General features: G+C 26.6%; 1 protein-coding gene across 1 annotated transcript in view; it reads left to right on the forward strand.

Annotated features, from left to right (window-relative positions):
* LOC139425547 (uncharacterized) overlaps window positions 1–11535 on the forward strand; it is a 305675-nt gene that overhangs the window by 159148 nt on the left and 134992 nt on the right. The gene's annotated exons all lie outside the window — the stretch shown is intronic.

The raw sequence follows: 11535 nt of genomic DNA on the forward strand, positions 1-11535 counted from the left end.
TTTCTATGTAATACATATATATATATATATATATATATATATATATAATATTTTCCTACTAATTAAGTTGGTAAAACACATAAGATAAAAAATTGGCAGTTTCCTTACTCGCAATTTTTTTTCCAAATGTTTGCTTAACTTTTTTTTATAATAACATTACTTTATTTCATTTAATAATAAGAACGACTTATAAAATGAAAATTCTCAAAAATATCAAAAATACTCGCATTAATCTTCTTCGAAAGCACTACTGCCTTTTACAGTCCAAAGCCATCCCAATAAGCCTTCCTGCAACAGATCCACTCAGACGCTATGATCCTCTAAGCTGGGCGTGGGGGGGGCTAACTACTTGACTACGGTTCAGAAATCTCAAAACCTTATGCATTGTATTATCTTTAGCCATAAAAAGGATTTGATTTTTATACTGCAAATTCAATAAAAATTTTTGAAACATTTCAGTATTTTCTCGACTCATCTAGTTTAAATGTTTGATCAAAACTAATACTAATGCATTAACAGTAAAATATTTAAAACACTTTCAGATTTCTTTACTCGTGTAGTTTCATTATTTGATAGAATAATAAAAATATTCGAGTCAAGAAATTTGAAAGTGTCTTCAATATTTTAGTAAATTTCTAAAATATTGAATTATATTGAAAACGCAGGTTTCTTTACTCGTATCTTTCAATAGCTTGTAATAATGACGCATAAATAGTCTCTTTAATAGACTATTTATGCTTCTCTACAAATACTATTATACTACAAATTCCTTAAAATATTGAGAGAAAAAATTTGATTTGTCTGTTTTGATTATTTGATCAAAACTAATATAGTTTAATACTAATGCATTAATAATCTCTTTAAAAACAAGGAAGGTTTTTTTTAAAGAGCAAATTTACTTAAATATTACAAACGTTTTCAGATTTTTTGACTCGTATAATTTTATTATTTCATCAAATGCTTATGTATTGTAATAATAATGCCTAAATAGTACTTTAAATAAGAACGATTTATACTGCAAATTAACTAAAATATTGAATGCAGTTTTTGGTTTATTTATTTTTGATGGTATAATTTCATATATATAGTTCCTTATTTAGTAATCAAAGAAAAAAATTTTTTTTTACAACAAACCATCACACATGCTGAGATACTTAAACTTTACGGCTTCTTGGATCATAATTCAATATTTCTAGCCTACCCGTACAGAAGTTCTCGCCAAAGACACCAACTCCTTTCACATCTATAGCCTTCCGTTCATCTCTTTTGGATCTTTTTTATGGCAACCCTGCTACGTCCGCGCCGTTTTCCCAACATTGCTATTTCTTCCTTTCCATATAATGATGGCAGCTCTCGGCGCTTGGCCAAGAAACTAGCTATACAGTCGCTGTGTCGTGTGATTGGATTTTGTGAATGAAAAGCTTCTCTCTGTTTTCGCCGCCTATAAAGGAAATTGAGCTTTATTTATTTATTATTTTTTTTATTGTGACACCTTTAGCTAGAGCTTCTCTATTTTAAGTATTGAACTGATTGTGTTGAAGATAGGAGTTTGTTTTTTAAGAATTCTGGGAAAAAAAAACTATAATAACGGATGCAATTGTGATTTAAAAACAAGTTAAAAAATTTTCATGCATAATCTTGGATCTTTTTAAATTTTAAAAAATGATTTCTATATTGTCATGTGAGTATTATTTATGTTTTTTCCCACATTTGCATGACATGAATATTACACATTTTATTTTTACGCGTCTATGATTACGGATCTGAAAAACAGATATTGTCATTGTATACAACTGCTAAAGATAAAATTAAAAAAAAAATTTTTTTATTATTTTATAATGCAGAGGTTTTATTTTGAAATATTAACAAGAAAAATAGCAATTTTCATGTGATTTGTAGCATTTTTTTTATTTACTTAACAAGTCTTGACATTTTTCCTGCAAATCTATAAATAAAATTAGTAGTTTTATTTTTGTAATACATATTTTAAAAAAATATATAGTTTAATACAACCAGAGTATGTAAAGTATTTTGTTGTAAAGTATTTTTTGTTTGTTGTAAAGTACGAGTATTTTTTTATTTATTTATTTTTATTTAATTTTATTTGACAAAAACATCTTGTATACCACAGTTTTTACGTTAATACGCTGTAATTTACTTCATAAACACATTTAATACTATATAAATTTTTGCAAATAAAATTCAGTATTTTTTTGAGAAAAATAATTTCTAACAAATAATGCAGCCTCCTAAAATTTTAAATATAAAATAAGAACGAAATTTTTTTCATAATTTAATAAAGATATTTAATTTTAAAATATTCGCTCATGTATTGAAATTTCCTAGTAAATACTTTCCAGTTATTTTTTTTTCCTACTTACACTAGTTTTTAGATTCTTATACTACTCATTTTCCTTGTGTTTTGTTTTATAAATGCGAAAAAAATAGTTATTTAGGTAATTGCTGGGGATAATTTCGTTCAAACTAAATTGAATATGCATAAGATTTGTCATGAATAACAAACAGGTGAAATATTTTAATTGCTACTGCTTCATAGAATTGTGATTTATAATTTTTCTTTTATAGAAAAACTTATATTTCTGTTCTTTATATTTGTTTTTCTTACGTGGCAACAAAAACGCAGGTATATCTCTATCTGAATTGTCAACACTATAACCATCTATAATAATTCATTTTGTTAGGTTGTCGTAAATAATAATTTAAGTAGTGTTAAATAATTGGTTATACGTTAAGTATTTATTTAGATTATTTTTTTAGGTTGTCTTAAGTAATAATTTAAGTAATATTAAATAATTAATTGCACATTAAGCGTTTATTTAGAATAATTTTATATTTTTATGGAAATAAAAAAATAGTTACGAAACAATTATTTAGATTTATTTTTTATCCTTAATAAAAAACGGCTGTACGGACTTAAAACATAAACATCGCTATGGTGACGCATATTGTCATTTCAATTATTGGTGACGGTGCTGGTCTTTTTCGAGCAATAGCATATGCATAATACGATACTCAAGTTATAGCTCGAGAGGTGCGTGAGGAAGTAGTACAGCACGTAATTTAACATTAGGATGAGTTTTCTATCTTATCTAATAACAGAGATGGAAATAATTTAAACACTTCTGCCAACTATTGTTCTGAAATGTTCCGAACTCATACATGCGGTGGTTTGTATGATTTAATGGGGCAGATTTTAAGGTATCCGTCTAGTTTCGACAACTTTTTTGAAATATTAATATAAATTTTTTAAAAAAAACTAGTTTATTTGTTTCATTAAGCGTAAAAACTTATTAAACCAACAATGAAATTATTATTATTATTTAAATGGCCATTTTTAGGTAAAAATAAGACTTTTTTTTTTCCATATACGCTAAAAAAAAATTCTATCCTCCGAAGCAAAAATGCTTTGAAAGTTTTATTTAAAAGGCTATAAACTATGTTTTGAACTATTATCTTAAAAGCAAGTGCATATATGCTACTGAGTTAGGAATCAATGTAGATAAAAAAGCAAATTTTTATAAATTTTCGCGCTTGCCTTTGCGAAAAAGCATGCATAAATTATAGAATTCTACTTTTTTGTGTTAGTCTGTTGTTGTGTGTGCTATAATCATAAACACTCGTGAAAAATTGTAGACAATTGCTTTTAAAACAACTTGAGATATCGTGTTTAAGGTGGTGTAAAATGTGAAGAAAAAAAATAATTCTGATTTTGATATAAACGCATTTGAAGACTTAAAATGACTTATCTATCCAGTGTTATGACTGTATCCAGTGTTATGACAAAAGTAAAGTATTTTTAGAAAACTTAAATTACTTGAATTTTAAATTTATAATAAACTCAATTGCGAAAATTTTGTCCAAAATCAAGTTTTAGCACTAGTTCTTAATTTTTTGTACAATTCTACACATTTACCGCGATACTTTGGCAATATCGCGGACATGCCTAGAAAATGGTAAAAGTGGCTGACAACAGCTAGTTTACTTACAAATCATTAATCCTATTCATTCCGTATTAAAACTAAAATGAATTAATTCGAGTTCTGTAAATAATGTATTTTAAGTAGTAACAAGACAAATAATTTGCATAAACTATTAATGAAATGAATAAAATATTAAAAATGCATTTGTAAACAAATGTAATGCTCTTAAAATATTGTTATTTTATAAAATTATAAGTTTAAAATTACTTTCAAAGAATCACGAACAGGCATTATAACTGAAACTATGTTTAATTTCCTTACAGCTAAAAAACTGTTTGTGGTTTTCAAAAATAGAAGAATGTAGATAAATAATTGTAATGTATTTGTATTGTTACTTTTTTTTAAACTCTGTGTCTTAAAATAGGAAGAAAAAAAAATATTTAATCTAATTTGTTTCAGTTTATAAATATTTCGTTCTAGAGTTTGTGTAAAAAGATTTAAATTCAAGCTGTTATGATCTCCATAAATTTATAAACAACTTGATTTGATTTTGTTGTAGGAGGCGTGATGGGCGATTCTAATAAAAAGACATCTGCTTTTTCCTTTTAGTTTATTTATTTATTTAGTTTTCCCCACTGTTTTCCATTGTTTAATAAAACGCAAGTACTGTCTTTAACTTCTTGAAAAGTATCTTATTTATTAGGTTTTTTTGTTATTATTTCACTGAAAAATCAGAGCACAATCGTGAAATAAGGTTGGTGACTTTATCTACTAAAATAAGCAATTTAANGATGATTTTTCTATCTTATCTAGCAACGGAGATGAAAATAATTTCTGTACTTCTGCGTCTTCTGTTCTGAAACGTTCCGAACTCGTACTTACGGTGGTTTGTTTAATTTAAAAACTGCTGGACATTTTTTAAGGTATCCGACTAGTTTTGACAACTTTTTTTAAAATATTAATATAAATTTTAAAAAAAAACTAGTTTATTTGTTTCATTAAGCTTAAAAACTTATTAAACTAGCATTGAAATTATTATTATTTAAATGGCCATTTTTAGGTTAAAATAAGGCTTTTTTTTTGCATGTACGCTAAACACTATAAAAAAATTTCTATCTTCCAAAACAAAAATTCTTTGAAAGTTTTATTTATCATTTATTATTATCATCATATATTATCTATTTATTTATCTATCAGCTATGTTTTTAACTATTATCTTAAAGGCAAGTGCATATGTGCTACTGAGTTAGAGATCAATGTAGTTAAAAGAGCAAATTTTTAAAAACTTTCGCACTTGTCTTTGCGAAAAAACATGCATAAATAATTCTACTTTTTTTTTGTCTTACTCTACAGTTGCGTGTGCTATAAATCATTAACACTCATGAAAAATTGTAAACAATTATTTTTAAAACAACTTGAGATATTGTGTTTAAAGTGGTGTAAAATGTGAAAAAAATCTGATTTTGATATAAACGCATTTAAAGACTTAAAATGACTATTCTATACAGTGTTATGACCTTGCACAAAAACTGCTATAACTTTGTAAATAAGTTGAGTGAAAATAAAAATAAATTATTTTTAGAAAGCTTAAATTACTTGAATTTTAAATTTATAATAAACTTAATTTCGAAAAGTTTGTCCGAAATCAAGTTATTGCACTAGTTCTTAATTTTTTCTAAAATTCAATACATAGAATTACTTTGGCAATATCGTTATCGCAGACATGTCTAGAAAATGGTAAAAGTGGCTGACAACAGCTAGTTTTCTTTCAAATCATTAATCCTATTCATTCCGTATCAAAACTAAAATTAATTAATTCGAGTTCTATAAATAATGTATTTTAAGTAGTAACAAGACAAATAACTTGCATAAACTATTAATGAAAGGAATAAAATATTAAAAATGCATTGGTAAACAAATGTAATGCTCTTAAAATATTGTTATTTTATAAAATTATAAGTTTAAAATTACTTTCAACGAATCACGAACAGGCATTATAACTGAAACTATGTTTAATTTCCTTACAGCTAAAAAACTGTTTGTGGTTTTCAAAAATAGAAGAATGTAGATAAATAATTGTAATGTATTTGTATTGTTACTTTTTTTTAAACTCTGTGTCTTAAAATAGGAAGAAAAAAAAATATTTAATCTAATTTGTTTCAGTTTATAAATATTTCGTTCTAGAGTTTGTGTAAAAAGATTTAAATTCAAGCTGTTATGATCTCCATAAATTTATAAACAACTTGATTTGATTTTGTTGTAGGAGGCGTGATGGGCGATTCTAATAAAAAGACATCTGCTTTTTCCTTTTAGTTTATTTATTTATTTAGTTTTCCCCACTGTTTTCCATTGTTTAATAAAACGCAAGTACTGTCTTTAACTTCTTGAAAAGTATCTTATTTATTAGGTTTTTTTGTTATTATTTCACTGAAAAATCAGAGCACAATCGTGAAATAAGGTTGGTGACTTTATCTACTAAAATAAGCAATTTAACTTACAGAGAATTCGTTACTTTACATTTTTCTTCTTTTTCTTCTCCCGACTGTTACAAAACTACTACTACCCTCTCCCGTTTTGGTTTTACAGTCATTTTTAGGACTGTTAACAAAATTAAGCAACGATCCTACTAATTTTTAGAAGCGCTGTGGCATTTAACACATTCCTTGTTAGTGCGATCTGACTAACCAGACGATTGAAATTTAGACTTAAAGAACACAATGATATATCCTTTATCAATATATTGTTTTATTATTTTATGTTTGAAATCATTATTGTAAACACTGTTGTAATTTGTCTCTGTAAATTAGGCTAAAAATTGTATATTCATTTTATTTTTGAAATAATTATTACGAACTTTGTTTTAACAGCTTTTAGTAAAATAAGCAAAAAAATGCATATTAATTTTATTATTGAAATCATTGTTATAAACGTTGTTTTAATAGTTCTTCATAAAATGGCAAAAATTATGAATTTTTTTCATTTTCGAAATCATTATTTTAAACATAGTTGTAATAGTTTTTAGTAAAATAGTCTGTGTAGTCATCTTATTTTTTAAATCATTATTATAAACACTGTTGTAATAGTTTTCAACAATATAGGCAAAGAAGTGAGCATTTGTTTTATTTTTGGAATAATAATTATAAGCATCGTTGCAATAGTTTTAAGTAAAATAGTCAAAAGATTGGGTATTTGTTTTATTTTTAAAGTCATTATTGTAAACGTTATTGTAATAGGTCTCTGTAAAATTGGCCAAAAATTGCGTATTCATTTTATTTTTGAAAATATTATAAACGTTGTTTTAATAGTTCTTAGTAAAATGGCTAAAAATTATCATTACTATAAACATAGCTGAAATAGTTTTTAGTAAAATAATCTAAGAATTGCGTATTTATTTTATTATTGAAGTCATTATTATAAACATTGCACTTTTACCTCTATTTTGTAGAAATATTTTCTTAAGTAATCAAAACCATCTTCAAAAATAAATCTGTTAGTTTAACTCGTTTTTTTAGTTGTAATAATTCCGAGAGCTGTAGAATACACTTGATTTGCAGTGATCCTTGAATTTTTAATGTCATTGAATTCATTGAACTTGGGTGTGTCTAAGCTTTTGTGCTGTTATATTAATGAATTATGTCTCAAAAATTCCAGACACATTCTATCATTGTGACATTTTTGGGTTAGCGGACGACTGTTTTTGAAATCTTTACCGATTTAGATACTTTTTTACGATTAAATTTTTTTCTTCCTTTTGTGTTTCGATTCACGAACAGTTTTTAGTTAGTTGTTTGAGAACAGAATTTCCATAGAACAGAATGGAATGTCGAGAAGTATGTGCAGTATTCTAAGACTGGTTAATTAAACCTGTATGTGTTTGTAGTTCATAGGAACTATATTCAGTTAAAAGCAGCAGCGCCATCCTTTGACGAATTTCGTTACTCATTTTAAAGTTTCGGAAAGACAATAACTAGTTTCTGAACGGAGTTACTGATTGCAGATTTCTAACTCTCATTTTTTTATTAAGTTGAGTTTTCGAATTGTTAATCAATTGACCATTAATTTAATTCTTGTGCGGCGTAAAGAATTAAACCAAATCGTTGGTCAGTTAATGCAACTTTAGTTCGACGTAACCAAGCAAAGTGAACCAAATCGTTGTTGTTTCCTCGTTAGGTTGATAGTCATTGCTAATCACACATAATAAAGCTTTTTAAAAGATCAACTTTTTAAACTTAATTATTATAATCTGACTTTTTTACTTTGTTAAAATAATTTCGCTCAAGTTACTTAAAAGGAAACTATTATTGTACATTTTGCTTGTCATAGAACAAAAAAAATATTGAGTTCTCCCTGAGAGTTATTACTCAGTGAAGTTGATTGAAAACGGTTCCTGGAAGCCTTGAAATTCATTTTTTCTTCACAAAGTGAAAATAATAAGTAAATAAGCATTATAGTACAGTATACTCTCGATATTTCAAAGAGGAAGCTAAAAAAATTTCGAGATAGCGAGTTTTCGAGTTAACAGGTTCAGAGTTAAATATGTTCTAAAAAGGAGAAATTCTAAAATAGTACTCTAAAAAGTGGAATCATGAAACAAGGATAATTACTAATAATAATGGAGTAATGATAGTTGACTAAATACAGCAATAGAGTAATGATAATTTTTAAAAGTAAGAGAAAAATAATTATGCTTTAAATAGAAAAGAATTGGTTTGCAATAAACTTATATTGTGATTTTTCCGGAAAATTTTTTTATTTCGAAAAATATTCGACATAGCAAGGTTTTGAGAAGAAACTCCTTGACATAGGAATCCAAATTAACATGAGGTGGATATGTAAATATTTAATACCAAGGGGGAAAATATATTTTTTGATATGACAAGGTTTTCGAGATATAGAAGTTCGAGTTATCGAGAGTATAAGTCCCCTATTTTGCAAAGCTCTCTACTTACAAAGACATATTCTAACTCTTTGTTTTAAATATACAAATTTATCTATTATCAACTCAACTTAAAGTGAATAAACAAGGCCTGCATAACTTATTCATTTAATTTTCGACTCTGTCGAAATAAACTGCACAAATGGTTTTAGAAAGCTCGTGTTTGTTGGACTAACAGAAACGCCCTCTTTTAAGAACACACACGTTTTAACAATCGGAATGAATTAGGACGAAAGCAAATATTATTGAATATTTATTAAGGGAGGGATAGAAGATAACACAATGTTTAGATCCTTTAGTGCTAGAGTTTGAATATTTAACGAACGTTTTCGTCATATCTATTACTTTCGTTTATTTCGCGCTGTAGGTTCTTTATTGCTAGACAATTGTTTCTTGGGAAACTTTTTAAACATTATTATGGTTGTTAATTTTATAGTACTGTTTGAATTTTAACTGGTTAATATTATATTTTTCATAGCCTTCATTAACATTTTACACATTTTTAAGTAAATGAATGGTACAGTGAGCAAATAAAGAAAAGATGAAATAGCTTAAATAACTTTTTAACTAATTAACAAATTTTTTATATTAAGATGTAGATTCATTGGCATACTTTATTAATGCTAGTTATCTAGTTCTACGTTTTATTTTTGTAGCAAAAACGTTATTATTAGTTTTTATTAATTTTCATTTTGGATAGTTTTCATTTTCTTACCCTTAAACTTTCTGATTGCGGCAGCAGGTCTAGAAAATATAGTCTCAATAGTTCAGTCTTAAAACCAGATCACCACCTTTTTTTATGTGTCCGGGAAACTAATTGTGTGAAATAAAGAATGTCTCCACATTTATGAAAATTGTCTTCAGATACAAAAACTCGTACAAAAAATATTTTTTAATTGTATAGCTGCAAGTGACGTCATCTTAGGTAAATCTAGAGCCTCTGAATTAGAGAGTCCGACTTGTCCGCCATTTCGGAGCAAAAACTTTTACCAACGCGGAAGAGCTACAAGATTTGGCAACTTATCGCTACAAACGACGCTAACTTCAACTAGGATAATTCATAAAAAGTTATTTGTGTGCATAGATTTACATTGTTTTTCGGAAACATTTTTTCGGAAATACTAGAACTAATTCATTAAAAAATTTACTGTTATTTAAAATAAAAATATTATTCATTACTTGTTAGAAACAGTTTATACAAATTTTCGGTTCTTTAATAATTATAAAATAAAATAAAAAACCAAGCGAATGGAGAAAAATCAGTAAATTTATATTTGCATTAGATTTAAGCATATTAGATTAAGCATATTAGATTTAAGAAATTGATCCTGGTTTTGGGCAACTTTTCCATTTCAGTCTTTTTGGAGGAATTTTTAAATGATTTGGAATAAAATCAGGCCTTTATGTTTCATTACCATCTTTCCTATTTACTTTAAATTGAGATTCTGTAAAATGAACCTGCAAGAAAAGTTGAAATACTGTTTTATATTTTCACACCTAAATTAAATGACATTAAAAGATTCAGAGTTTAAATTTTGTAAACATACTCTTATTAACTTTTCTGCAACAGAAACTAATTATTTCAGCTATTTAATACAAGAATTTTAAATAAAAAAACATTTATAGATCAAAAAATCGTATGAAAAATCACAAAGATTTCTTATAAATGTTAACAAACCGTTTGAATTTGAAGCTATATTTTACCATAAGTAACTTTAAAAAAACTAAATAAGCCATGATTAAAAAACCAATTATCGAACATATTAGTGAGTCAAAATGGAATTCAATAAAAAAAACAGGTAAATATTTGTTTTTAGCAAGACAAAACGAAACAATTAAAAGTGAATAAAAAATTTGGCGATTCTAAGATAAGTTTGGCGAATACTTATTCAGCCAATCTCTTGCCTTTATTTATTTGGTTTTATACCATATAAACTCTCAAAATTGTTAAATAAATTATTAAATGTTGTTTGAAAGTCATATTATAAATAAATATTTATAAAATGCAATTTTCAATGAAAATAATATTTGATATATAGTTAGAACTGATTTTTTAAAAATGAAATTTTTTCATTGTTTCATCATTTTTTCATTGTTACTAGGTTTAATTAAGTTCCACTGCCGGTATACATTTTCCCGGCATGCCCTACATCAATATTTTTTTAAGGTTCAGTGCCCCACTGCCGGTGTGCCCTACATCAGTGTTCTTCTAAGGTCAAGTGCCACTGCCCAACATGCGTTTAACCGGTACTCCGAACACAGATGTTTCTCCTAATCTATCATCAGCAGATATTAAAATATCGAATAAATATAATAATATCAACGAATATATTAATGTCAAATAGGGTGTAACGAATATTTCAGACATTCACCCAAGCGACTATGTGATTGTTGACATTCACCGATGATAGTCGACATTCTCTTAATTTCGACCATTCACGGTAACTTGAATGTTTCTTAAATTATTATTTAAGAAATATTTTAACAGTTTCAACTGCTATTTAGGCTATTTAGCAACTGCTATTTGTAAGGCAGAATTTAAACACTTTTTATTCAACTCCTGAAAGTAGTTTTGGAAATCGCTAAAACCAAATGAAACGAGCAAATATGTTATTTAAGTAACTACTATTGCAGCTTATGTCAGATTAACAGAGTTCA

This window comes from Parasteatoda tepidariorum, chromosome 5 (assembly GCF_043381705.1).
Source record: "Parasteatoda tepidariorum isolate YZ-2023 chromosome 5, CAS_Ptep_4.0, whole genome shotgun sequence".
In the NCBI taxonomy this organism is placed as follows: domain Eukaryota; kingdom Metazoa; phylum Arthropoda; class Arachnida; order Araneae; family Theridiidae; genus Parasteatoda; species Parasteatoda tepidariorum.